Source organism: Budorcas taxicolor, chromosome 25 (genome assembly GCF_023091745.1).
Source record: "Budorcas taxicolor isolate Tak-1 chromosome 25, Takin1.1, whole genome shotgun sequence".
Classification (NCBI taxonomy): Eukaryota; Metazoa; Chordata; class Mammalia; order Artiodactyla; family Bovidae; genus Budorcas; species Budorcas taxicolor.
Genome location: NC_068934.1, coordinates 37,746,568 through 37,757,556, shown reverse-complemented (window position 1 = coordinate 37,757,556; position 10,989 = coordinate 37,746,568).

Genomic DNA, 10,989 nt, shown 5'->3' with positions numbered 1-10,989 from the left:
ACTCAGGTAATGGAAGAAAATGAAAAGAAGAGATAAAGTAGAAAACATACCCCAAGACAATGCATGGTAGGGGTCTTTACTCAGGCAAGAGAAACATCAGTGAAAGAACTGTCCCCCTGCCTTTCTTCATTTTTTTATTCAGTACAAATAATTACAGAGGAGCGACTATGGGCTTTCCTGAGGGCTCAGCCGGTAAAGAATCTGCCTGCAACGCAGGAGACATAGGAGATGCAGGTTAGATCCCTGGGTCAGAAAGATCCCCTGGAGAAGGAAATGGCAACCTGTGCCAGTATTCTTGCCTAGAAAACCCCACGGACAGAGGAACCTGGTGGGCCACAGTCCAAGGGTCAGAAAGTCAGACACAAATACGCACGCAGGCATGCATTTTGCACCAGGTGCTGTAGTTGACCCCAGGGATAGAGGGATGGGTGACAAACCCACCACAAAGTCGTGGAAACAGATAAAGAGACAACCTGCAATGGGGAGGGCCAGATGGAGAAAACAGCAGAGGCGTGGCTGGGAGGCCAAGAGGAGTGAGGGGCTTCCTCTTCAGGGAGGCAGGGAAAGGCTGGCATAGGGCGAGGTGAAAGGCACTGACTTCAAGTTTGTCACCCCACCCTGAATCACACCCCTAAACCTTGCAGTTTCCATCTGTGTGCAGAACGGCCATATGTTTATTGTTAGCTGTGCCTCGTCCCTTTGGGATGGCACTGGATTATGATCACCTTGAGGGGAGTGAAAGAGGACCAACCGCAGAGCTGATAAAGGGGAGAAATGTGAGAACAGAATCAGTTATTTTGCTTTAACAGTAAATATCAGTAACTGGGCTTAAAGGTGATGCAAGTGAACAGTTTGTGAAACTCATTGTCCAAGTGTTCTTTAGAGAACCATAAGGAATGATTCTCTAGATGAGAAATCGACAATAAAAATAGGAATAACAGCTTGAGTTCATTACATATGCTATCTATCTCACTGTCTCCCCAAGATCCCTTGCAAGGTGTGACTTCCACCCCCTGCACTGTACAAGTGAAAGAAGTCTCTTTGGATCTTCTGGCTCTAGCACTGGTGTCAGACATCTAGTAGGCCCTCAAGAAATATATGTTGACTAAAAAATAAATGAGTTAGTAGATGCTTCCACTAGATGACACAACCGCATCCGTGTCAGAAGACATGCATGGTGTCAGCACGACTACCGCCATGATGTTGGCGCTGTTCAGTCACTAAATTGTGTCCGATTCTTTGCCTTTCCATGACCTGCAACATGCTAGGGTTACTTGTCCTTCATTATCTCCTGAGTTTGCTCAAATTCTTGCCTGTTGAGATGGTGATGCTATCTAAACTTCTCATCCTCTGCCACCCTCTTCTCCTTTGGCCTTCAATCTTTCCAAGCATCAGGGTCTTTTCCAATGAGTCAGCTGTTCACATCAGGTGGCCTAAGTCTTGGAGCTTCAGTGTCAGCATCAGTCCTTCCAATGAATATGCAGGTTTGATTTCCTTTAGGACTGACTGGTTTGATCTCCTTGCTGTCCAAAGGACTCTCTAGAGTCTTCTCCAGCACGACAGTTCAAAAGCATTAATTCTCTGGCACTCAGCCTTCTTTATGGTCCAACGCTCACATCTGAACATGACTACTGGAAAAATCATAGCTTTAACTATATGGATCTTTGTCAGCAGAGTGATATCTTTGCCTTTTAATACTCTGTCTAGGGTTGTCATAGCTTTCCTTCCAAAGAGCAAGTGTCTTTTAATTTCATGGCTTCAATCAACATCTGCAGTGATTTTGGAGCCCAAGAAAACAAAATCTCTTAGTGCTCCCACTTTTTATCCTTCTCTCCATTTGCTATGAAGTGATGGGACCAGGTGCCATGATCCTCAATTTTTTGAATGTTGAGATCTAAGTCAGCTTTTTCACTCTCTTCTTTCATCTTCATCAAGAGGCTCTTCAGTTTCTCTTTACTTTCTGCGATTAGAGTAGTATCATCTGCATATCTAAGGTTATTGATATTTCTCCTGGCAATCTTGATTCCAGTTTGTGATTCATCCAGCCCAGCAATTTCACATGATGTACTCTGCATATAAGTTAAATAAGCAGGGTGTTAATACACAGCCTTTATGCACTCTTTTCCCAAATTTGAATCAGTCAGTTGTTCAATGTAAATTTCTAACTGTTGCTTCTTGACCTGCATACAGATTTCTCAGGAGATGGGTAAGGTCAACTGGTATTCCCATCACATTAAGAATTTTCTAACATTTGTTGTAATCCACACAGTTAAAGGCATTCACACAATCAATGAAGCAGATGTTTTTCTGGAATTCCCTTTCTCTATGATCTCTGGTTTGTCTGCCTTTTCTAAATCCAGCTTGTACATTTGTAAATTCTCAGTTCACATACTGCTGAAGCCTACCTTGAAGGACTTGAGCATAACCTTACTAGCATGCGAAATGAGCACAATTGTTAGGTTGTCTGAACATTCTTGGCATTGGCCTTTCTTTGGGATGGGAATGAAAAGTGACATTTTCCAGTGTTGTGGATACTGCTTTGTTGTTGTTCAGTCGTTCAGTCAAGTCTGACTCTTTGCAACCCCATAGACTGCAGCATGCCAGGCTTTCCGGCCTTTCACCATCTCCCATAGCTTGCTCAAACTCATGCCCATTGAGTTGGTGATGCCATCCAATCATCTCATCCTCATCATGTCATCCCCTTCTCCTCCTGCCTTCAATCTTTCCCAGCTGCAGGGTCTTTTCCAATGCATTGGCTCTTCGCATCAGGTAGCCAAAGTGTTAAAGCTTTAGCTTCAGCATCAGTCCCTCCAATGAATATTCAGGATTGATTTCCTTTAGGATTGACTGGTTGGATCTCCTTGCAGTGCAAGGGACTCTCAAGAATCTTCTCCAACACCACAGTTCAAAAGCATCAATCCTTCGGTGCTCAGGCTTCTTTATGGTCCAACTCTCAGATTCATACACGACTACTGGAAAAACTAGAGCTTTGACTAGATGGACCTTTGTTGGCAATGTCATGTCTTTGGTTTTTAATATGCTGTGTAGGTTTGTCATAGCTTTTCTTCCAAGGAGCAAGCGTCTTTTAATTTCATGGCTGAAGTCACCATCTGCAATGATTTTGGAGCCCAAAAAATTAAAATCTGTCTCTGTTTCCATTGCTTCCCCGTCTATTTGCCATGAAGTGATGGGACCAGATGCCATGATCTTGGTTTTTTGAATGTTGAGTTTTAAGACAGCTTTTTCACTCTCCTGTTTCACTTTCATCAAGAGGCTCTTTAGTTCCTCTTCACTTTCTGCCATAAAGGTGGTGTCATTTGCATATCTGAGGTTATTGATATTTCTCCTGGCAATCTTGATTCCAGCTTGTGCTTCATCAAACCTGGCATTTTTCATGATGTACTCTGCATGTAAGTTAAATAAGCAGGGTGACATCATACAGCCTTGATGTACTCCTTTCCCAATTTTAAACCAGTCAGTTGTTTGATGTAAGTTTTTCCTTCCTGACCTGCATAGAGGTTTCTCAGAAGTCAGATAAGGTGGTCTGCTATTCCCATCTCTTGAAGAATTTTCCACAGTTTGTGGTAATCCACACAGTCAAAGAATTTAGCATAGTCAATGTAGCAGATGTCTTTCGGGAATTCCCTTGCTTTTTTCTATTTGTAGTTGAGTTTGACAATCCCAGGGTAGATCCTCATTGAGCAGGATTTCATTGTTCCCCAACCCCGCCCAACACTGACCTCAGATCTGAATGACTGTCCTGAGCCATCCACCAGTATCCCTTCCCACCAGGACACTTTGCAGCCTCCTGCATGGGGAGTGGTGACCAAGGGCGCCACTCTGACCTCCATCCCCTGGAGGTAGTTTAATTGCCTCTGGGCCTCACTATCTTCCACCAGATGGAATTCCCTGTGTTCAAGTTATGTGAGCTGGATTTCATCTAGATAGAAAGAAGTGGAAAGATGTTGAGGGTAAGAATGCAAGCAGCCAGGGCCAGTGCCCAGAGACTCTGCATCCCCGCCCCATGGTGTGGACCTTAACAAGGCCCAAGATCAAAACCAGGAAACTGCCTCCTTTTTTCCGACTGGTACTTCTCCAGATTTGTCAGCCCCAATACAGGGCTCTGTGACAGAAGGTGGGCTCCAGGACACCTGAGAAATGTCGATCTCCCCACCCCCTCCCCCCTTCCTCCCGTAGACTCTGCCCTCCCTGCACGTGTTTCTCATGGAGGGACGTCAGTTGTTGATGTCAGGTGACAAACCACAGCTCAGCCCGTGGTTGCTACAACTTTGAACTGGTTACTGAAATTTAAAAATGGGGAGATGTCACAGCAATGTGGGTTTCTAGCCTCCTTTGGAGACCAGGCAGGTCTGGTCGCACTGGGCCTGCCCTCCTACCTGTACTAGGTGCCCGAGTTGGGATGGAGCTTTCAGGGGACAGGGTCTCTGACACGTCTGCCTGGCCTGTGTTGGCATCTGGGTTTGAGAGTTCTGTGAGGGTGAAAGATCAGAGAAGACATCAAAGGAGTGGAAGGAAGGAAAGAATGAGTGAACGAGAAAAGAAAGAAGGAAAGAAAAGAAGTTTCTTCTAATCCAATTCTGAGAATATAAAGAAATATTATGTTGTTTAAAAAAAGGCAGGAAATTAATGTGATGCAGTATTATTAACTGAAGTTTGGATTTTGTTCAAATCACAAAATTTTATGCTGCTACTGCTGCTGCTGCTAAGTCACTTCAGTCGTGTCCAACTCTGTGTGACCCCATAGACAGCAGCCCACCAGGCACCCCCCTTCCCTGGGATTCTCCAAGCAAGAACACTGGAGTGGGTTACCATTTCCTTCTCTAATGTATGAAAGTGAAAACTGAAAGGGAAGTCACTCAGTTGTGTCTGACTCTTTGAGACCCCATGGACTGCAGCCTACCAGGCTCCTCCGTCCATGGGATTTTCCAGGCAAGAGTACCGGAGTGGGGTGCCATCACCTTCTCCAAATTTTATGCTAGTGTCCATTATTTGTTCCCATCTCTTATTCAAGATTCCACATTATATTTAATTGCATTGAGCAGCTTCAGGTGCATGCAACAAATTCTGCTAAATTCTCTTTTCATTTTTATTCTATTACATATATTTTCTAATTTTCCTTGTTATGGCTCTGATTTAAAAGTGGATGTTTAATTTCCAAATATGTAGGATTTTAAAAGTATTCTTGATATTAATTTCTCATTTAAATGTTTCTTCTCTGCAATCACCCTCTGGGTTTATTCAATCTTCTAACTTTATTGAGGCTTTCAGTGGCTAAGTCAAAGATCTCTCTTGGTAAATGTCACACTGCGCTTGAGAATATGTGGGTTATTCTCAAATATTTTTTGATATTGATCTCTAACATAATTCCACGGTAATAAGAGAACAGACTATATGTTTTTGGTATCTTTAGACCATTGAATTTCAGCAGCTGGTCTATGTCTCTGGATATGTTCCAGTGTCTGCTAGTTAATACTCTATGGGAACTTGAATAGAATTTGTGTCTTACCATTTTGTGAAAATTGTATAAATCTTAATTATGTCAAACTGGCTCATGATGCTTCTCAGGTCTACTATATTCTCCTACTTCTCTGTATATTCATGCAATAAATTTCTGAGAGTTTGATATTGAAACTCCAACTAAAAATCTTAATCTGTCTACTTCAGTTCAGTTCAGTCACTCAGCTGTGTCCAAATCTTTGCAACCCCATAGACTGCAGCACGCCAGTCCTCCCTGTCCATCACCAACTCCTGGAGTTTACTCAAACTCATTTCCATTGAGTTGGTGGTCGGTGATGCCATCCAACCATCTCATCCTCTTTTGTCCCCGTCTCCTGCCCTCAATCTTTCCCAGCATCAGGGTCTTTTCAAATGAGTCAGTTCTTCGCATCAGGTGGCCAAAGTGTTGGAGCTTCAGCTTCATCATCAGTCCTTCCAATGAATATTCAGGACTTATTTCCTTTAGGATGGACTGGTTGGATCTCCATGCACTCCACCAGACTCTCAAGAGTCTTCTCCAACACCGCAGTTCAAAAGCATCAGTTCTTTGGTGCTCAGCTTTCTCTATAGTCCAACTCTCACATTCCTACATGACTCCTGGAAAAAACAAAGTCTTGACTCAATGAATCTTTGTTGCCAAAGTAATGTCTCTGCCTCTTAATATGCTGTCTAGGTTGGTCATAATTTGTCTTCCAAGTAGCAAGTGTCTTTTAATTTCATGGCTGCATTCACCATCTGCAGTGATTTTGGAGCCCCCAAAATAAAGTCTGTCACTGTTTCCACAGTTTCCCCATCTATTTGCCATGAAGTGATGGGACCAGATGCCATGATGTTAGTTTTCAGAATGTTGAGCTTTAAGCCAACTGTTTCACTCTCCTCTTTCACTTTCATCAAGAGGCTCTTTAGTTCCTCTTCACTTTCTGCCATAAGGGTGGTGTCATCTGCATATCTGAGGTTATTGATATTTCTCCCAGCAATCTTGATTCCAGCTTGTGCTGCTTCCAGCCCAGCATTTCTCATGATGTACTCTGCATGTAAGTTAAATAAGCAGGGTGACAATATACAGCCTTGACAGACTCCTTTTCCTATTTGGAACCAGTCTGTTGTTTCATGTCCAGTTCTAACTGTTGCTTCCTGACCTGCATACAGGTTTCTCAAGAGGCAGGTCAGGTGGTCTGGTATTCCCATCTCTTTCAGAATTTTCCACAGTTTGTGGTGATCCCACAGTCAAAGGCTTTGGCATAATCAATAAAGTAAAAATAGATGTTTTCTGGAACTCTCTTGCTTTTTCGATGGTCCAACAGATATTGGCAATTTGATCTCTGGTTCCTCTGCCTTTTCTAAAACCAGCTTGAGCATCTGAAAGTTCATGGTTCACATATTGTTGAAGCCTGGCTTGGAGAATTTTGATCATTATTTTGCTAGTGTGTAAGATGAGTGCAATTGTGTGAGAGTTTGAGCATTCTTTGCCATTGCCTTTCTTTGGGATTGGAATGAAAATTGACCTTTTCCAGTCCTGTGGCCACTGCTGAGTTTTCCAAATTTGCTGGCATACTGAGTGCAGCACTTTCACAGCATCATCTTTTAGGGTTGGAAATAGCTCAACTGGAATTTCGTCACCTCCACTAGCTTTGTTCATAGTGATGCTTTCTAAGGCCCACTTGACTTCACATTCCAAGATGTCTCTGGGTGAGTGATCATACCATCGTGATTATCTGAGTCATGAAGATCTTTTTTGTATATTTCTTCTGTGTATTCTTGCCACCTCTTAATATCCTCTGTTTCTGTTAGGTCCATACCATTTCTGTCCTTTATTAAGCCCATCTTTGCACGAAATGTTCCCTTGGTATCTCTAATTTTCCTGAAGAGATCTCTAGTCTTTCCCATTCTATTGTTTTCCTCTATTTCTTTGCATTGATCACTGAGGGAGACTTTCTTATCTCTCCTTGCTGTTCTGTGAAACTCTGCATTCAAATGGGTATATCTTTCTTTTTCTTCTTTGCTTTTGCTTCTCTTCTTTTCACAGCTATTTGTAAGGCCTATCTACTTAAAAGAAAAAATTGTGATGTATAGTGGAATGATCTGTTTTTGCTCTGCATTTTCCAAATCTCCTGTAAATGTGTTATCTTATTTTCATAACTTACAAGTTGCATTAAATAAATAAATCTCCATTAAGTCCAGTTCATGGTATTTTCCATTAAAAGGAAAAACAATGAGTTCCATTCTCTATTTTCCTCCCTTTATCAGCTCTGTAACCAGTCCCCTTTCACTCCTCTCAAGCCAATTATAGTCCAGTGCTATCCCAATGGAGACAGGCACACGAAAGGGCGGACATATGGCTGAACTACACACAGATGGTAATTGCAGGGTTTAAGGGTGTGTTTCAGGCTGGGATGGCAAGATTGGCATCCATGACCCCCTTACTACTGTTATCCAGCCTTTCCCTGTCTCTCTGCAAAGGAAGATCTTCGCTCCTCTGGCCTCCTACCCGCATCTCTGTTGTTTTCTCCATCTGCCCTCCCCTTCAAGAACTGTTTATCTGTCTCCATGACTTGGTGCTGGATTTCTAACCCAGCTCTCTATCCCTGGGATCCACCACAACATCTGGTCATAGCATGTAGTTAGTAAATTTGTACTGAAGGAAATGATGAGGAAGAGAGGGAGACATTCCTTTTGCTGATGCTCCTCTTGTCCATACTAAACATTGTGTTTTCCACCTTATTTCTTCCTTCCATTTTCTTCTTTCATCTGGGTCTCTCTCCAGCTCTGACCCCTGCTATCCCCAGCCTGGGTCTCTGCCTAGAGTCTCCAGATGGAGAGAACTGATGCTTCCACTCCCAAAGTGCCAAACCATGGCAGCTCCAACCAAAGGATTTGTGGCTCTGCCCCTAGAGGCAGCTTAGAAAGGAAGAAGGTTTTGTGTACCCTAGGTCCCTGATTACATGCTTAGCATCCTCCCCAACAGTGCTAGAGGTCAAGGGAAGGGGCAATGCTGAGCCCTGGAGGAGGCGGGTGGCTCTCAGGGATCCAAATGGGCCTGTCACCTGGGAAATGTGACTGGAAAGGACACAACAGTGGGGTGCCAGTGAGTTGGTGACTGGGGTTGGGGGGACAGAAGGGAAATATGTCCTCCTGAGGAGCCTCACCCACATCCCCCCTGGAGAAGAAGGCCACTGCCAAAGGTCTTCTGAGAAGGGAAGAATAGAATCTATTTTTGTCACCCCTTACCATCCTTCTGTGGCCACAAGACTGGAAGAGGTCAGTTTTCATCCCAATTCCAAAGAAGGGCAGAAGGGCTAGAGAATGTTCAAACTACCTGATAATTGCACTCACTTCTCATGCTAGTAAAGTTATGCTCAAAATCCTTCAAGTGAGGCTTCAGCAGTGCTTGGATTGAGAACCTCCAGATGAACAAACTGGGTTTAGAAAAGTCAGAGGAACCAGAGATCAAATTGCCAACATCCGGTGGATTGTAGATAAAGCAAGGGAATTCCAGGAAAACATCTAGTTCTGTTACACTGACTACATGAAAGCCTTTGATTGTGTGGATCACAACACACTGGAAAATTCTTAAAAGAGATAGGAATACCAGACCATCTTACCTGTCTCCTGAAAAACCTGTAAGCAGGTCAAGAAGCAATAGTTAGAACCTTACACGAACAACTGACTGGTTTAAAGCTGGGAAAGGCATGTGACAAGGCTTTATATTGTCTCCTTGCTTATTTAACTTATATGCAGAGCACATCATGTGAAATGTCAGGCTGGATGAGTTACAAGCTGGAATCAAGTTTGCCAGGAGAAATATCAACAACCTCAGATATGTAGATGATACCACTCTAATGGCAGAAAGCAGAGAGGAACCAAAGAGCTCTTGATGAGAGTGAAGGAAGAACATGAAAAAGCTGGTTTAAAACTCAACATTAAAAAAACTAAGATCATTGCTTCTCAGCCTTTTGGTTAAGATCAAGTGAAAAAAAAACTAAGATCAACACATCCAGTTCCATTACTTCATGACAAACAGAAGGGGAAAAGTAGCAGCAGTATCAGACTTTATTTTCTTGGGCTCCAAAATCACTGTGACAGTGAGTACAGCCATGAAATTGAAAGACGCTTGCTCCTTGGAAGGAAGGCTATGAGAAACCTAGACAGCTTATTAAAAAGTAAAGACATCACTTTGCAAACAGAAGTCCATATAGTCAAAGATGTGGTCTTTCCAGTAGTCATGTATGGACCTGAGAGTTGGATCATAAAGAAGGCTGAGTGCTGAAGAATTGACGCGTTTGAATTGTGGTACTGGAGAAGACTCTTGAGAGTTCTTTGGATAGCAAGGAGATGAAACCAATCAATTCTAAGAGAAATCAGCTATGAATATTCACTGGAATAATGGATACTGAATCTGAAGCTCCCATACTTTGGCCACCTGATGTGAAGAGCCAACTCATTGGAAAAGACCCTGACACTGGGAAAGATTGAAAGCCGAAGGAGAAGAGGGCAGCAGAAGATGAGATGGTAGGAGGACATCATCGATTCGATGGACATTAACTTGGGCAAACTCGAGGAGACAAGGAGGGACCAGGAGGCCTGGCATGCTATACTCCGTGAGGTCACAAAGAGTCAGACACTACTTAGCAACTGAATAATAATAACAGACATTCTTCTAAATGAGGAGCAGGTGGAGTTGTTTGGGCAGTCATAAACACTTTCATGGTCTAGAACATCTGCCTGACACTTCTTTGATGGTGCCTCACCCCAACTCCAGTCACCTGGTTCTGGGGGAATCTGTCAATCATGTTTGCTGGGGAGCAGGGTCACTCGCTTAAGTAAAGCTAATCATAGTACCACCTGCTCCCATCAGAATGGTTGGTCCAGGGCTAAACTTATGATCTGAGGTAGACCAGTCCTTTATGTCCCTTCCTGGTAAAGTGATGTTTTCTGAGATTCTTTCCTTCTGGGCTATATACTTTAGGGATATAAAACCTTGAGACAGGCAACTTCAGAGTCCTTCACTAAGTGTAGAAGCCTGAGGGAAGAAGGCTTTCAGGCTTAAAGAATTAAAGATGTGTAAAGGGAAGGAGCAGAGGAGGCAAAGAGTGAGCCAATGGCTTCTGATTTCTCAGAAGAGAAATCAGTGCAGTCACAGAGATCTTTGGCTCTGCTCTGGTTCGTGTGTCCAGATCCCCAGTATCCTTCCAATAAGTCTCCCCTTTTCTTCAAGCCAGCTGGAGTTGGGCTTCTCTCACTTGTGCTTCAGGCTTGATTCTAGATCCTTCCCAAATGTGATGCACCTCCCTGACCCAAAGAGAGGCACCCATTCATATGACCACCATGAGATGAAATCCTTCATTCTTTATAGAGAATAGGGCTTTGCCGAGCAACAAATACAGTTCACCAGCATCCCTGGCCCCACCCAGCGTGCCCTCACATGAGTGTGTGTGTGTGGAGTGGGCCTGATTGAGTCCTGTAGCCCAGCAT